This window comes from Microcebus murinus, chromosome 10 (assembly GCF_040939455.1).
Source record: "Microcebus murinus isolate Inina chromosome 10, M.murinus_Inina_mat1.0, whole genome shotgun sequence".
Classification (NCBI taxonomy): domain Eukaryota; kingdom Metazoa; phylum Chordata; class Mammalia; order Primates; family Cheirogaleidae; genus Microcebus; species Microcebus murinus.
The window spans coordinates 52631728-52649752 of record NC_134113.1 but is presented as its reverse complement, the minus strand read 5'-3'; the positions used below and the strand labels follow the sequence as shown (position 1 = coordinate 52649752).

Below are 18025 nucleotides of genomic sequence, written 5' to 3'. Positions count from 1 at the left end.
ATGTGGCACCTAATTGGAGTCGTGTGTGGACATTTAAAAAGCAAAGTTGACTCAGTGTCACTGGTTCCCAGTCCCAGAACCTTTCAAGTAGAGCCAGAACTCAAAGATGGTTGGGAAACAAACATCTGAGTTCAGAATGCTTCTCGATTTATTAATAACGAAGTTTCCCGATTGTTTTATACTTGTCTCACCCACACCAACGTCTAAGATTTGTTTTGTTTTAGTTTTGCTTTTTAATCGACTTGCCTTTACTGTTTATTGAAAGTGTTCAGTTTGGATGTTAGACAGCAGCAATTCCTTGCCACATGCGTATTTCAGTGGTTTACATAATTACAAAGACAAATACAAAAACAAACTGTGGGAGCTGAAGCGCCCCCTCCCCCCAGCAACCCTAAGACCTGCCTCCGGGCTGCTGCCAGCGCTCTCTGCTGCTAGGCAGAGTGTCCCACCGAGAGGAAATCAAGCGTTAGTCACTTGCCGGTTTGGAGAATTTCTAATAAACCACAAGAACAATTGTGTCCATTAGGACAATTTTGTTGCAAGTAACAGAAACCTTGACTAAAGCTGGCTTTTAAAAAAAAATGAGGAGATTTATTATTTCAAATAGCAGGAGGTTTAGAGGTAAACAGTCTTCATGGCTGGTTGGATCAGAGGTTTAACAACACCGCTGGACCCCAGATTATCGCCCTCTCTCCCTTCTTCACTGCGTGGGCTGCGTCTGGGGACCGGGGCCAACAGCTGGGCGTCACGTTTCCTTTTCTTCTTCTAGTGGGAGACAGAAACACATGGAGTCAAGTCCTTGCCTTCTGTCTGATTGGTCCAAGTCGGGTCTTACGCTGGCACCTGAATTAGCTGGTAACCCGCATCAGAGGAACGGGAGAGATAACAAGGGGGAGACTAGTCTCCCTTTAATTCATGATCACAAATATCGATGAGTTCCCCTGGGGCCCAGAGCCCCACCCACACCCCTCCTCAGTTGTTCCCCGTCCTGCCCTACAAGGAAGCCTTTCCTAGCTTCTGTCCTTGCTTGACTCTCCAACACCTGCTTCCCTCTCCTCACGGTCTAGCTGACGTCCTGTGCTCTGCCTTCCCCCAGGCTGCAGCAGGTGACCCGGCTCTTCTCTCCGGCCAACCTTACCTCCCACTGGTGCTGGGACCCCAGCCCCACTCACCTGGCAGCCAGCCCCTCTCTCCAACTCCATCGGCACCCAGAGATGCTGGACTCCTGTACCATAAAGACAAAGCCAAACAAGCCAACAAACTCTTCCTTGACCACGTCCCTCCTGTCACAGTCTTGCTTTCCCACACCCAAATGTCCCTGAAGTGTTGTTTCAAGGCAGGCTCTCACTTCCTCAGTCCTCATCCTCTCAACTCACTGTAGTTGAGCTTTTTACCCCACCGCACCCCAGAAACATTTCTAATACTGTGATTGACGCCCTCTCTTTTGCCAAATCCAGTCACATGCTGCTCATCCGACTTTCTCCAACCTCTCACTTGCTTCTCTGACCCTTTCTAGCACACCCTCTCCTGGGCGAATGTCCCTCCCAAATCACTTGCTGTTTCTCAGTCTCCCCTCTTCGAGCTCACCCACGCTGGACCTGGGCCTTATTCTTTCCCCAGCCCTCTTCCAACATGCACTTGGCCCAGCTCACCTGTTCTGCTCCGGCTTGAACGTCGCTCCTTTGCAGATGGTTGGCAGATTTGGAATTTCAGCCCTGATCTGGCCACTCAGCTCAGGCCCGCAGGGCGGCTGGCCGCTGCTGCTGTCTGCGTGGACGTCTAATAGTGTCTCTGACCTCACGTGCTCCAAACAGAGCACTTCTGTCCCTCAAACCTGTCTCTCCTCTAGTCTTCACCAACTTAGGAAATGATACCACCATCTACCCCATGGTTCCAGTGCCACTTAGGAATGGTCTTGACTCCTCCTGTCCTGTGCTACTCCCTCCCTGTACGCCACCAGCAAGTCCTGCCATCTCTTCTCCCAGACATCCTAAATCCACCCCCTTTTCTTCATCTCCAGGTCCAAGCTGCAGTCATCTCACTGAACTACTGCGGTAGCCTGCTACTGTTTCTACTCTCGCCCTCTGCACAGAGGCCAGAGTGAATCCAAAGCATTAATTCAGATCATCTCACCCCATTGTGTAAGGCCCTTCCTTCCACCTTATCGTGGCCCAGGATGCCTCGCCAGAACTGGTAGGGACCCTTCTGGCCTCGTCCAGTGGAATTGGCCCTAAGCACACTGACCCTCTTTCCCACCCTGGGCCTTTCAAGTTGCTCTAATCCCTGATTTTTGCATGATTTGATCTTTCCTGTCTTCTAGGTCTCAGCATAAAGGCCACCTCCACAGAGATCTTCCCTGCCCGCCCAGTCTGTAGTCACCCCTGCCCCCATCTCTCTCTCCCCTTAACCTGGCTCTGCTTTCGTTCAGAAGCTTATCGCTATTTTAATTATCTTGCCATCCGTTCTAGACTGTAACCACCAAGGGGCAGGACACTTTGTCTTGTTTACTATTGTTAAACACAATTTATGGCAGGCCATTGTGTTGGACAGCCCTCCCACTCTAGGCCCAGCTGGCCAGACCAAACCGGAATGCAGTCACTTGTGCTAAGTGCCACATAATCGAGCTGAACTTTGAAACGAGGCAGTTTTCCAAGACATCAGATTCACAGCAGTCAATCGAAAGGGCCCCAGTTTACCCTGAGCTAAGGAAGGCCCGTCTATTCTGACCCCATAAGGAAAGTAACTTGGCATAGCCAATTTGCTTTTTGTTCTCTATTTCTGCTCTCTTCAGCCCTTTCCTGTCTATAAAGCCAAACTCCTCCGGGCACCCATTCTGTTTTATAGAATGAGATATCGTCTGATTCTAGAGTCATTAATAAGAGCCAATTAGATCTTTAAAATTGGTAGTAATTTTATCTCTTGACACTGCAGTGGTCTCAGCACTTAGGATAATAATAGTAATAATAATTTAATGAATAACTCTGTTTGCCTGACATACCACTTATATCACTTTCCAGAAGGAATAACCTCCTGGGAGTGGCCAACAGAGGTCCCGGATACGTAGCCATGGGGGTTGCCTACTCTTCTCTCAGTGACTTCGTCACCCATCCACCAACCGTTTATTGTCAGGTTGGTGTTGAGCCCAGGTAAAGAAAACACAGACTCTGACTTCAAGAACTCACAGACTAGCAGGGGTTGCAGACTGAGAATTTAGAAAGTTACAGTGCTGCAGTTTGGTAACACTGTAAGAGGGGGAAGCATGGTATGACATTGGAACTCACAGGAGAAGCATCTAACCCAGAAAGATGGAAGTCAAGGGGGGCTTCCTAGAAGAGGTGAGGCTTAAAGCAAGTCTTAAGGGTAAGTAAAAGCCCAGTGAAGAAGGGGTGGGAGGAAGGAAGGGACACTCTAGCAGAGAGAGCAGCAGAAGCACAGAAGCCTGGGCAGCTGTGGGGAGGACAAGATGGGGGAGGGACAGGGGCTGGACAGGTCAGGAGAGACCTAGACCTGTCACAAAAGGCCTTGTTGCAACAACACCAGGGAAAACAATGGCTAACATTTATTGAGAGCTTACGATGTGACAGGCACTAAGACACATCACATGTGTTATTTAATCCTACTACAACCCCATGGACTAGGCTCTCTTACCATCCTCATTTTATGAAGGGGAATGTGAAGTCTCTTTCCTGAGGACACATGGAAAGTAGTGGGGACACCAGTGAAGCCCAGTGAAGCACATTACACATGCTTTGAAACGCAAGCCCTGGATCTCCTGTGATATTTCTTAATTTCGCTCTCTGATCCTTAGCTTCATGTTGGAATCAATAGGATGGAGCTGATGGCAGTGCCCTTACCCATGGAGTCTGAGGATTCAGTGGCAACATTTATGTAAAAGGGCTGGGCACCGAATACCACTTAGTCACTACTTAACAAATACCACCTACTACTACCATTATTATTGATTTTCTTTGTGGCACATTGATAGAGAAAGGGTTCCATTTAAACTTGGGGATTTTTTTTTTCTTGCAGTGGAAACAAAACTTGATTGTTCCGAAAGATGGAACTGCCCCTTTTTCACTATGATTGATGACTTAGTTTCTCATTTATAACATGTTCTCAATGTCCAATTTTGGTCCTTTTTTGTATTTGCAAATATCTTTTTTAGATACAAATGGAAAGGTAAAACTATAGAACTAATATTTGCGTGAAAAGATGAATGGTTTAAATTCTTGTTTTTCTAATCAATTCACAAGTTTAAAGAATTCTAACAACACATTTATTGAAACCTTAAAATCTGTACCCCCATAATATGCCAAAATAAAAAAAAATAATTAAAAAAAAAAAAAAAAAAAAAAAAAAGAATTCTAACAACACAAATGGGTATAACATGAAATGTGAAGCCTACCTCCTTCCTTACACGCTCACATATAATGTAAGTATAGCTGAGCATAATCATAGCTATTCTTTCTCTTTTCCCAGTAATTTGTATGTGTATTACACACGTATATAAATATATGTATAAACATGTGATTCTTAGAATTTTCACTTAATATAGTATTCACTTTTTTTCCGCACTTGAAACAGCTTAGTTTGGATACTAAAGTGTTTATATCAACACATATGAATGTACTGATTCTTCTGAATAGCTATGTAGCATTCCATTTTATAAAGCCACCATAGTTTATTTAACCCTCCCATGATGGGCATTTAAGTTTCATTTAGGTTTTTACTATTACAAATAATAGTGTCATGCTGTCTCTGCACAGAATGTATTTGCCTCCTTGTGCAAATGTTTCTATGGAAAGAAATCCTAAAAGGGGAATTGCTGAGTTAAAGAGAATGTGCTTGTTAAATTTTAATAGTTACTGACAAATTGCTTTCCAAAGAGGTTATAGCAATTTATATTCCATTAACAATACATGACAGTTCTTGTTTCCCACACACTTGAATATGATCAAAATTTTATAGTAGTCCTCCTTTACCCATGGGATTTCATCACACTACTCAGAATGGTACATGATTTAAAACTTATGATTTGTTTATTTCTGGAATTTTCCATTCAGTATTTTCAGAACCCAGTTGACCAGGGGTAACTATGCAAAGTGAAACCACAGATTAAGGAAGGACTACTGTATTTTTGCAAATATACTAAGTGAAAGATAGTATCTTGTTTTAACTTAGATTTCTTTGATTATTTAAAAAGCTGACAAAAATTTTATATGGTTATTGGTTATCTGTTTTTCCTGTTTTGTTGTTTTTTTTCTTCTTCTTCTTCTTTTTGAGAAAGGGTCTCTCTCTGTTGCTCTGACCAGAGTGCAGTGGCATCATCATAGCTCACTAAAACCTCCATCTCCTGGGCTGAAGTGATCCTCCTGCCTTACCCTCCCAGGTAGCTGGGACTACAGGTGTGTCCCACCGCAGCTGGCTAATTTTTTTTCTATTGTTTGTGGAGACGGGGTCTCAGGGGTCTTGCTCTTTTGATCTCAAACTCCTGGCCTAAAATGATCCTCCCACCTCAGCCTCCCAAAAATGCTAGGATTACAGACATAAGCCACCATAACCAGCCTGCTTTATTTTTGATGCAAAATGTCTACCTTTTGCCTATTTTTCCATTGAATTATTTACTTTTCTGTTGTTGATTTTTAGAACTCTTTGCATATTAAAGAATTTAGCCCCCTTCCTGTTATATAAATTGCAAACTTTTTTTTTTCTATACTGAGTTTATCTCTTGACTTTGCTTATGGTATTCTTTGTCTTGCAAAAGTTTCAATTTTTATGTGAGTAAATTTGTCAATGTTTTATTACATGTCTCTTGATATTCCCTAGTTCAAAATTATAGGAAAAAAATTGCCAATGATTTTTCTAGTATTGTTATAGTTTCATGTTTTACATTTAAGTTATTGATCCACCCAGAATTTATTTGGGCATAAGCAGTAAGATACTTTAGCACTTTTCTTCACCAAATGGCTTATTTATTACAACATTTCTGAATTATTCATTCTCTCAATGACTTAATATACCACTTTATTTATATTCTAAACTCTCAAATGTATTTGGGTCTGTTTCTGGGATCTTTATTTTCCACTAATAGCTTTCTTGTTTCCTGTGATTACCTATAAAATGTCTTTAATATTGGGTAAAATTAGTTCTTCCTCATTATTTCATTTACAGTTACATTGGCTATTCTCCCTTTGCTATTATTCCACATGAGCTTTTTACATCATTTTGTCAGTTTCCCAAAACCCCTGCTGGTATTTTGATTGAAATGACAATTGCTTCAGGGAAAATAAGATATGTAGTTTCATTTACTCCTGTCTTCTTTTATATTTCTGTATCAACCAGGACTATGCTGCGGCAAGACTAATTAAATCCCCCAATCTCAGTAGATTAATAACAAATTTTTATTTCTCACTGGTGTAAATTCCCCGTGCAGGTCGGCCACTCTCCAGGAAAGGGATCCTCGCTGTCCAGGCTCCACTGTCCAGGCTGTTTTGATCTTACAGCTCTGCTGTCTCGACATGAGGTCTCTGGGGACTGTGGAAGAGACATTCACTGCTCAACAGTTATCCATGTGCTCCCTCGAATTTCTAGCCCCCTTGGAGATAGGCAGGGCTGTAAGACTAATTTTGGTCCATGGACTTTGAGTGGCAGTGATGTGTCTTACTTCAGGGTCAAAGCTTAGAAAAGCAGCTATAAATTTTCCTGTGATCTTGTCCTTTGTCAGTCAATTGTGGGGGCCATGAGTTAAAATGACAGACCCAAAGACAGAGACGTCTGGGCCACCTTATCACACAGGGTGGCTGCCCTGGAGACACACCTGACTCGCTCCAGACCTGCAGCCTTCACTGTGTTGAGGCCACTGAGATTCTGGGGGTAAGTTGCTACTGCAGTGTTAAAAACATCTTAACCAATAAAAAATGAATACCAATAGTGGTAAGCTGCTGAAAAAAAAGAAGATTACAATTCTGGCTCAGCAGTTAGGTGATGGCAGTGAGGAAACTGCTATCAGATATGGGGAAGGAGGCAAAACATTTGGTAAAGGTGTTGCTACCTTGAAAGACTGTACCCATTGAAGTTGTAGTTCAGGGGAAGTTAGTTGCTACTGATTGTCTTTGGCTAAGCATTAAGAGAGAGAAGGAAGCAGCACGGGAAAGGAAAGACCAGTTTACAGTGAAAGAGAAAAGGGAATAAAAATAACCCCAAAATTTGGCATCTTATACGATTTGGAACAGCCACTACTTTTAGGCCCAGAATCTAAAAGGAAGAGTTTAAAAGGCTTTAAGTAAAAAGTGCTAAGGGGAAAAAATACATATATACTTATACAGAGAGAGCGAGCACAAAGTTCAGATTAAAGGTACAGCATTTATAATTTGTTAAAACTTTAAAGATTAAAATTACTTAAACCAAGGTACTGGCCACTGAGAGGAAAGAGAGAAAGAGAGGTGTTTGGGGCTGAGAAAGCAAAAGAATAAAGCACATATTTTAAAAGTCCCTCAAAAAGAATTTTAAAAGTGTTTTTTTATTTTATTTTATTTTTTTTTTGCCCATGGAAATGTCTGGAAGCAGATAGATGGGCCTATGGTTTTGAGAGTTGTGCAGCATTGCCAAAGAAACCATGACCCTAGTCTAAAATGCCAGAGAGACCAGCCCTCATTCAGGGCAGGAAGTGGGCCAGGGAAGCTGTGTAGCTCCACACTCACTTCAGGAAGGACGTCCCAGAGGGTGGAGCCGGGGAGCTCTGAGAACTGCCCCACACCTGGGGGAATGGACCCCGGGAGGCATGTTTGTGCTGTGATCCTGTCCCCCATCAGATCTGTTTGAACCAGCCTTGGGCAGTTGTCCTGAATTTGACTAATCAGATGCTCTCAGAAATTTGAGACTAAGACTGAGATGTTCCTGTTCCTCTGAGATGTTTGCTTGGTCTGAGCTCATGAGAACTAAGGATGATGTGGGGGTGGCCATCTCTTCCCAGCAAGTGTGCTGAGAATGCGGTATACCATGGAGTACTACTCAGCTTTAAGAAACAAGGCGATATAGCACCTCTTGTATATTCCTGGATAGAGCTGGAACCCATTCTACTAAGTGAAGTATCTCAAGAATGGAAAAACAAGCACCACGTGCACTCACCAGCAAATTGGTATTAACGGATCAACACCTAAGTGGACATATAGGAATAACATTTATCGGGTGTCGGAGGAGGGGGGGATGGGTATATACAATCACAACGAGTAAGATGTGCAACGTTTGGGGGATGGACATGCTTGAAGCTCTTACTCGAGGGAGGAGGGGGGCATGGGCAATATATGTAACCTTAACACTTGTACCCCCATAATATGCTAAAATAAATAAAATTTTTTAAAAAGCTGCTCTTTTCTGTAGAGAACAGAAAAAATGCTTCTTGTGGAGAAGAGATGGGAAACCATATTTATAGGGGGAGGAGGAAAAGAGAGAGAGAAAAACATGATTCTGCCTGGGGCCCTGAGACCTTTCTAGCTCCCCTGGCTCCCCCAGGCTCAAGTCCTCTGAGGACTAGCTGCATTCCTGTGGGTTCTAGGACACCAATGCACTATGATCGTCTACCTCCGTTACTGATTTCAATTAGATCGACTTGGTTTCTGTTTCTTGAAATCAAAAGAACCTTGACTGAGGAAGTTCATATCTAATCACTGCACAACATCTACAGGAAGGGACCTCCCCTTCCTTCCTGCTGTATAGCCTGTGGTCACAGAATGACAGTGAGATTTCTCAGTATTTCTGACTTCAAAATAATAATAAGAGAAGAGGAGTAGCTAAAAAAATCACCCCATGCTTCCGTTCCCACCTAGACTGGCCAATTTTAAGGATGGTCTCTTGAATAACAACGTTGAGAACAACAACAATGACGTTAGAATAAAACATAATGATTCTGGGTTTCCTTAATTTCATAATCAGGCTAAGAATGAGGTGGAACCTCGACTCTTTATTTCCCTTATCAATCCTCTCTCCTGCTGTCTGGGAAGGTTATTTCTCACTATCTCCTTTCTTCTTCTTCTTCCTTTTTTTAAAAAATATATAATAGTTTTATTTATTTATTTATTTTTTATTTCAGCATATTATGGAGGTACAAATGTTTAGGTTACATATGTTGCCCTTGCCCTCCCATCCCCCCCACTCCAAGTGAGAGCTTCAAGAGTGGCCATCCCCCACACGGTGCACATCTCATGTATGTATATACCCATCCCCTCCTCCCCGCTCCCATCTGCCCGACACGCGACAAATGTTATTCCTATATGTGCACTTTAGGTGTTGATCAGTGAAACCAATTTGCTGGTGAGTGTGGAGAGAGAGGAACACTCCTGCACTGCTGATGGGGCTGCAGACTAGTGCAACCTCTGTGGAAAGCAATATGGAGATACCTCAAAGAGATACAAGTAGATCTACCGTTTGATCCTTTCTTCTTAAACCCACGCCATCTCCTCTCCCTTCCTCATTCTCAGCTGATGAACTTACTTTTTATTCCACTGAGAAAAAGGCAATAACCAGAAGATAACTTTCTTAGCCTTCCAGCACCAACTCTGCCAAACTGCCAGTCATTTACTCTGACCTCCTTCCTGTTCCCATCAGTGCTGTCAATAGAACGTTCTGCCGTGATAGGAATGTCCTGTGTCTGTCTCTCCTCAACAAAGCTGCCAGCCACACGTGGCAACTGGGTGTGTGGAATGTGGCCAGTGCAACTGAGGAACTGAATTTTACATTTTATTTAATTTTAATGTATATAGAATGCTATTAAATTTTAATTGATTTACATTTCAATAGCCATGTGGGGCTAGTGGCTGCTGTGCGGGACAGCGGAGGCATGGAGAAGTTTTACTATTACACAAAAGGAACAGAAAAATGGGGTGGATGGTCACAGAGGGATGGGGTCAAAGCAGCATTTTTTTTAAAAAGATGGATAAATAATATTTTAGCATGGCTGGTGGGAATGATCCAGTAAAGACAGAAAAAAGGATGATGCAGGGGAAGGAAGGCCAACTGTAGAAACGAAGTTGAGTCGTGGAAGGAGGCCATCGTACATGGCTGCACTGTGCCATACAGCACCCACTAGCCCCATGTGGCCATTTAAATGTAAACCAATTAAAATTTAATAACATTTTAAATGTAGTTCGTCAGTCACATTAGTCACATTTCAAGTGGCTGCCGTGTTAGATGCAATTTCCATCCTTGAGGAAAGTTCTCCCTTACAGTGCTGCTCTGCACTTTCTGTCTTCATTTCATATCATCATTCCATTTTTGAAAAAAAAATTTGAATTTTTAAATCAAATTTATGCAGATGCATAGTTTAGAGAGCCCAAAAGTGCTGCAACTGACAGTTTTTCATTTTTTTCTTCCTATTTTCTACTCACCAAGTAATCACAATCAATTCTTTTAGCTTTAAAAAATATTATGACTATAATTCTAAATAATGTTCTTGCATTGCTTCTTCTCGGTTGTTTTCCAAGGTTTGGACATTATCATGGCTTCTTTATGGACTATATGGATTCAGCACTCCCCACACCCCTCCCTGACCACACTGCATACACCTGTACAAGTGTACACTCTTCTGGTCCCCCCACCTCTCAATAGAGTCGAAGTACTTTTATGGTCAGATGAGTATTCATTAGTATGAAAAGGTGGTCACTATTCACAACTGAGCCATGTAGTGTCATGATTACTTTTTATTTCAGAGATCTTATTGCTTTCTCCAAAGTTAATACCCTTTTTAAAAAACTTTGCTTAGTTATGTAAGCATTTATGATCAATTTGACCCCAATCTCTTCTCCAGAGGTGTAAATGTTCTTCCCATATGCTCAAATGCATCAATTTTCTCTTCTGGGAGCCATGTCTCCTGCATCGTCTGACCTGCCCCAACCTGCTCAGGTTACTCTCCGAGGCTGCTACACAGCTGGCATCCTGGGAGTCCCTTCACCTCTGTCTTGTGTTGGGTCCCATGTGTCCTGGATATGGCGTTCTCTTTCTTCGTGTTGTTCCCTCATTGTGCTACTGCTCCAGCAGGAACCACAAAAATAAATGTTTGAGGACTTGCGTATCTGAAAATGGCTTTATTCTACTTCACACTTAAGACATTGTGTATAGAATTCTAAGGCAGAAATAATTTTTTCTCAAATTATGAAAACATAGTTTTTCATTAACTTCTAGTGTCCACTGTTGTTAAAAAATCCGAAGCTGCTTTTATTCTGGATCTTTCATATGTGACCTGTTTTTCCATCTCTTTGTGCCTGGTACTATGAAATTTTATAATGAGATGGCTTATTATGGGTCTATTTTCATCCATTATGCTGGGCTCTTGGTAGGCCTTTTTAATCCAGAAAATCATGTCATTCAATTTTGAGAAATTTTCTTGAATTATTCCTTTGATTGTTTCTTCATGTCTATTTCTTTTGTTCACTCTTTCTGTAACTGCTATAACTCTGATGTTAGATCTCTTGACTGATCATCTAATTTTCTCTTTGATTTTTCTCTCCTATTTTACCTTAACTTTTTGTTCTACTTTTCCTCCATGTACTTTCCAATCTTTGTACTGAGATTTTGTTTCAGAGATCATATTTTTAACTTCTGAGAGCTCCTTTTTGTTTTATCAATGTTGTCCTCCTTTTCTTTTCTTTCCTTCCTTTCCTTCTTCTTCCCCTTCCTCTTCTCCTTCCTCCCTCCCTCCCTCCAAAGTTCCTTCCTTCCTTCCTTCCTTCCTTCCTTCCTTCCTTCCTTCCTTCCTTCCTTCCTTCCTTCCTTCCTTCCTTCCTTCCTTCCTTCTTTTGCTTTATTGATCCAATATCTTCTCTTATCAGTACTTGTTTTTAAGATTTTTTTTCTTCCCTGTAAAATCTAAACCTCCAAGTTACTTTGTTTGATGATCCCATCTCTATCTTTGATGTTAGAAACTTTCTTCAAATGTTCAGTCATCCTTGGCTATCCACTCACATTTGTAGGGCACTAAGAGGATAAGAGGACTCTCTATGTGTGTACAGGGCTAGGGCATGGGAGGGGCTTGTTGACCGTGGTCATTAAGGCAGCGTTTTCTGTTGGCCTGGTCAGAGTCCCTTGAGACAATCATCCTATCTTGAGCCTGGCTGTCATCATTCTGGGAGATGAGCTGGGGAGGAAAGTTGGTGAAATGCCCTAGCCATCACATTAAGTGTGTAGGTCTTCATGTAATCCTAGCACCTCCTTACTGTGTCCTTGCTCTCACTATGGATCCAGAGGCCCTGTGGTTTATCCTCCTGCAATCTTATTCCTGTAGGGTCAGGTTCCCAGCTGTGGGAGACAGCCAATGAGATGATGAGTGAGAACCTCAGCCCTCATTGGCTCCTTATGTTCACCCCTTAGAAGAGCACAAAGCAACTTGTTTCTTTGTTCTTTAAAATTACTTCTGTCATGATTAGGAGTAATGGAGTAACATTGAAATTCCTTTTTTGTTTTTTTTAACTATGGATCATTGTTACCTTGCCAGAAAAATCATCTGCCCTGCTATTGCCTGTGCTGGTACCCTTCTGACTAAGGCAGGACAGACGGTGTGCAACTCCCCTGCTCTTTATTGGGCAGAACTAGGTGTTAAGACAACATCCTGTCTGTGGCTCCCAATAAACCAGACATGGTATTCAGTAATGTGGTCGAGATGAGAACCCAGCAGTCCTGAAATGCAATTCAGCTCTATTATGACAATCTTAATAGTCAATAAAATCCCACAGACCTTATAATGGACTTAGTTATCAAATCTTCTTAGTTAAATATATCTATAGGTCTTTTTGACTATATAATCCTACACAGTGATGAATCTGGGTAATTCTCTACAGGTTGATACATTTTAAAAATTGGAACAAAATACATTTTTATAGGCAAGTTCTGTTTCTTTTGTAAATATAATTTTATTTTTATTCCATAGGTAATATATTTTTATTGTAGAAATGTTAGAAGATACAGTTAGAAAAAAGAAAAAAATTAAAAATACCTATACTTCTACTACACCATTGACATTTATTTGTATGACTTCCAGACACTTCTGAAAACCCATTTGATGTGTGCATAACATTATTAAATACATAAGTTGTACATTCTTAGATTGAGAAGATCCTGTTGAGAATATATGGGTTGTAGTTGGTCCTCCGTATCTAAGGGTTCTGCATCCACAGATTCAACCAATTATGGATCTAAAATGTCCCCCCCAAAAAAAAGAAGAAGAAAGAAAAAAAACAATACAACAAATAAACAACAAAGCATAACAACTATTTGCATAGCCTTTACATTGTATTTGGTATTATAAGTAATTAAGAGATGATTTAAAGTACACAGGAGGATGTGTGTGGGTTATAAGCAAATTCTACTCTATCTATATCAGAGACTTGAACATCTACAGATTTTGGTTCTGGGGGTTCCTGGAACCAACCCCATGGATATTGAGGGACAACTGCATATGTAAAAACTAATGCTATTGGGTGGGTACTTTTTATCAGCATATTTCTTGGCCATTAATATTAAACCCACTATTCACAGAACTTCTACCACTTGAATATTACTTTATCCATCCTTGGTGAAAAAAAGAAGTGTGTGTCGAGCTAGTGATAAATAGCACCAGTCTGCGTAAAATAATGGCTGAAACCAAACCCCCAAGGCAACACATATGGCTGGCAGAATATCTGAGCTTGATAATGTTTATGGGCTCCAAAAGGAGCTAATGGGTTTTGGGACCAATGACAGGGATATTTAAGGTCACAGATAATTATATGAAAACCAGATTTCTCAGTATCCGAAAAGATTGCTATTGCAGACACATAATCCAGTCCCTCTATCCATAATTGAAGCCCATTGTTATTTTCTCCTTAAAATTGGACATTTGAAATATACAACTCTGAACAAATATTAGGGAAAATTACAACAGCCTGATGACTGCAACCCCAAAGTATATGTTAACTTTTTGCTTATTTTTTTCAACGGATTGGCAACCAGAACAAATAATTTCTTTTTATTTATTTTGAAACAACTAATAAGCCATTTTGAACATATAATAATCTTTCTTTCTCTTTCTTTTCTTTTTCTTTTTTTTTTTTTGCTAAAGAAGCACTGAACTAGAACCAAAGCAAAACATTCAAATAGCATCTGGACTGGATCTAAACTAAACTTACAGTCCATAAATTTTGAATTTCTTCTTCAAGGAGTGGTGCGACTGAGGTGGCGTCTTTCACATGTGTAGAGGTGGGGTGTTTCTGGGTGCTACTCTGAGAGTAACTGCCAATGAAACCTAAGTAGTGCAATCTATCAGCAGGCTAGCATGCTGAGACTGATCACTGTCAGTTATTTTATTTATTTATTTTTTTACCAACTTTGTAGTTGCTTAGTCTGTAGTCATGTCTATGATTTTACAGAAAATCATAAAAATCCATTCATTCATTCATCTACTTTAATCAAGAAATAGTTACTGAGCACCTACATTGTGCTGCAAAGACTTTAGAGACACAGGGTGTGTGATGGTTAATGTTATGTGTCAATTTGCCCAGATTTTTTGCTAAACATTGATTTTGGGTGTGTCTGCTGGGTGTTTCCTGGCCATATCAGAATCCGAATCAGTGGGTTCCGTAAAGAGCACTGCCCTCTCCCACATCTGTGGGCACATCCAGCTTGCTGAGGGCCTGGATTGAACCAAAGATGAAGCGAGGGAGAATTCACTCCTTTCTGCCTGGCTGCCGAGTTGGGACATCTCATCTCACCTTCTCCTGCCCTCGGACTGAGACTTACATCATCGGCTTCCTTGGTCCTCAGGCCTTCAGACTTGGACTGAGCCACACTGTTGGCTTTCCTGGAGTGCCAGCTACGGACAGCAGAACGTGGGACTTCCCAGCCTCCATAATCGCATTCCTGGTCAGAGTCAATGAGCCAATTCCTCATAATAAATCTGTTTATACATATATATCTCAGTGGTCCTGTTTCTCTATAGAACACTATTAATAATAAATGCACAGAGTGAACAAGCTAGACATGCTTTCTACCTTGGTTGAGTCCGTTGTCTAGGAGGAGGAAAGTAATACTACATGAGTATGTATTTAATCCCAATTGTGATTAGAGTTATAAAGATCAGATTGCTTTAGGAATGAGTAACAGGAGAACCGATCTTTGTCTCTAGACTTGAGGTACAGCCTCCCCAAGGAAGTCACAAGTCAGTGGAATCCTGGCGGTAAAGAAGGATATGGTGTCCTACCCCATCCTTTCTCCAGAACTTCCAGGAAGAGGCAAGAAAATACGCAAATGCTCAGAGGCAGGCAGTTGCCAGGCTCCAGGAAGGCCCCTGCAGCTAGAGTGGGAGTGGAGGAGATGTGAGTTCTTAGATGTGTTCTGCCGCTGTGTGTATAAACACAGCTATAAACAGGAGTGGTGGATATTTGAGAAGAAAGCTATCAGACTATGGTGTTAAATTCACAGAATACAAAATTAGCCACCCTTCCTTCTATAATTTTGATCAGTCCTCCTTTGTCTGCTTTCTTTGCCCACTCTTCAAAGGTTGATGTTCCCATACTTCTATCCTTTCCAGGTTTCATCCTTATGTTACACACTCTCCCTGCATGATCCCTGATGTTTATCCAACAGGTCTGATGTGTTTCCACCCCAGGGCCTTTGCCCATCCCTTTCATTTTCAGAGAACACTCTTCCCTCCTGTCTTCTCCTGGCTTACCCTCTTTCTTCTTTTAGTTTTCTGCTTACGTTTAACCTCTTCAGGGAGACCTTCTCTAATCACTTTTCATCCTGTTCTCTTACTTTCCTTTATATTTCTTAAGAGCATTAATATTATCTGGCATTGCCTTTTACTTCCTTGTGTATTGTTTGTCTCCTTCCCACAATTATGTAAGGACCATCAACATGAAATCTGTGTCTTTTTGTTCACTGATGCACAAATATTTAGCCACACATATAATGCTACTGGCACAAAGTCAGTGATTAAATATTACTTTAGTGGATAGGGGAATGAGTGCTTGAATGAATGAATGAATGAATGAATGAATGAATGATAGATGGATCTCATCCTTTCTCATGGATTTACCCATATACTGATGACTTCAAAATCTATATCTTCTGCCTTCTGTCTCTCTCTCTCAACTGCCAGACCACTTCTTCAACTGCCTGTGGGTCATCTCTGCTTGTGCAAGCTGGAGGCATTCAAATCTAACATGCTCCAAACAGGTCTCATCAAATTTTGCAACCTAAATTTGCTATTCCTCATGCTTTTTTTCTCTTTTGCGAATGATTCTATCATCTACCCAGTTGCCTTTTCCCTCCATATCCAATCAATCACTAAAACCCCATTCACTCTATCCCCATCCTGTGCTTCCCTACTGACATCATCATATTCATTCATTTATCATTTCTTTCCTGCATTATTGCCTCTGACCACTTGCCTTACTGCCAACCTTGTCTCCCACCAATTCCTGCTCCATGCTGCCACCAGGGGAATCTTTTTACAATATCATTGCAATCATGATCATTGCATGGGGCAATGACTCCTCTTTGCTGTAGGATGGCATCCAAGCTTCTAGATTTGTCACACAAAGCCATTTAAAATTTAGTCCCTATCTAAATCCTAAAGTTTATGTCCTGCCATTTCTCCTTCTTTCACTTTCGTTTTCCTCTGCTGCCACCATTCACACTAGCACAGTGATGTGTAAGAAATATTTCTGGGTCAGGTTCTCAAAGAAGTATGCTTTTCTTGGATTTGCAGTGTCCTCATGTTTCAGGGGGAAGAGGAACGTCCCTAGAGCCAAAGTAGCCCTCAATGACCTCACTTCTGGGAAATTTATGAAAGTTTGCCTCTTTGGGGAAGTGGTTGAGTCTCTAAAGGAGCTTGTACAGATGTGTGAAAGGAAAGCCTGTTTTGTTTTCAAAGTTCATCATTTCCAGGGAGCCTTCAGAGTGTAGTCAGAGGGTTCACCTGACCTCAAGAACTTCCCCCATGTCACTGGACCTTCCTCTTAGATGTTGAGATTGTTTCTATAAATAGATATCATAGCTATCTATATATTGGTTTTAAAAGCTTTCAAATAGAATAGAGAATCTATTTATTTTGTACAAATCTAAATGGAGCAACTAGGACCTATGAGTAGAAGCCTCAGTGGTGGCAGCTCATTCCTTGGGCTCAATAAAAGGGGTGCATTTCTAGTAATCCAAGCTGTCCAATGATTGAATGGGCTGCCTGGCAAGGTAATGACTTCCTTATAATTGAGGGTATCCAAACAGAGTATAGATATCCACTCCATGGTTATCAGACATTCAAAGAATCATATTTCTGACTGGTGTTGAATCAAATAAGCACAGCTGCCCCTTCCCTACTCTGATATTCTATTTGTCTGTGAGTCAATGGATAATTTCACAATCCTCCATTTTGCTTTGGTCATATAGACCTAGACTTTGAATAACAGATGGGGAAACAGACTTTGAATCTAAAAGCCCAAGCATGATTGCATCTATTTTTATCAGGTGGTTTTGTATAAGCCTCAAATTAAAAAAAAATACCCTGAAGAAAGTTGTTTGTAAAATAAATTTCATAATGGTATTGTCACAGTGAAATATTTTAATAACAACAAATCATGAGTTACTATTATGAACACTGCCTTAATCTGTTTTTGCTGCTATTACAGAATACCTGAGACTGGGTCATTTATGAAAAATAGAGATTTATTTCTTATTCAGATTGGGAATCCAAGTCTGAAAATCTGAAATCAAAATGCTCCAAAATCTGAAATCTTTTGCACATTGACATGATGCTCAAAGGAAACACTCTTTGGAGTCTTTCAAATTTTGGGCTTTCAGATTTTGGCTACAAACACAATTATTATAATAATAATAATCATACAAATACTCCTAAGTCCAAAAAAAATCCCAAATCCAAAATACTTCTGGTCCTGAGCATTTCAGATGAGGGACACTTGACCCATCATTGTGGAAGCTGAGAAGTCCAAGATTGAGGGGCTGCAGCTAGTGAGGACCTTCCTGCTGGGTCATCCCATCTTGG

The 18025-nt window shown here is 41.0% G+C and overlaps 1 protein-coding gene and 1 long non-coding RNA gene across 2 annotated transcripts in view; both read right to left on the bottom strand.

The window, feature by feature from the left end:
• Positions 1-565: 565 nt before the first annotated feature.
• On the bottom strand, positions 566-2390 carry LOC142873280 (uncharacterized). The gene is made up of 2 exons (XR_012921330.1): positions 1173-2390; positions 566-765 (listed from the first exon to the last, which is right to left on the bottom strand). It is a non-coding gene; the product is annotated as an uncharacterized LOC142873280 (long non-coding RNA).
• An 11661-nt stretch (positions 2391-14051) lies between these two features.
• PCED1B (PC-esterase domain containing 1B) overlaps positions 14052-18025 on the bottom strand; it is a 214286-nt gene continuing 210312 nt past the window's right edge. Inside the window, exon 8 of the transcript XR_012921433.1 lies at positions 14052-18020. The gene's annotated coding sequence lies outside the window, so the exon portion shown is untranslated. The remainder of the gene's footprint in view (positions 18021-18025) is intronic.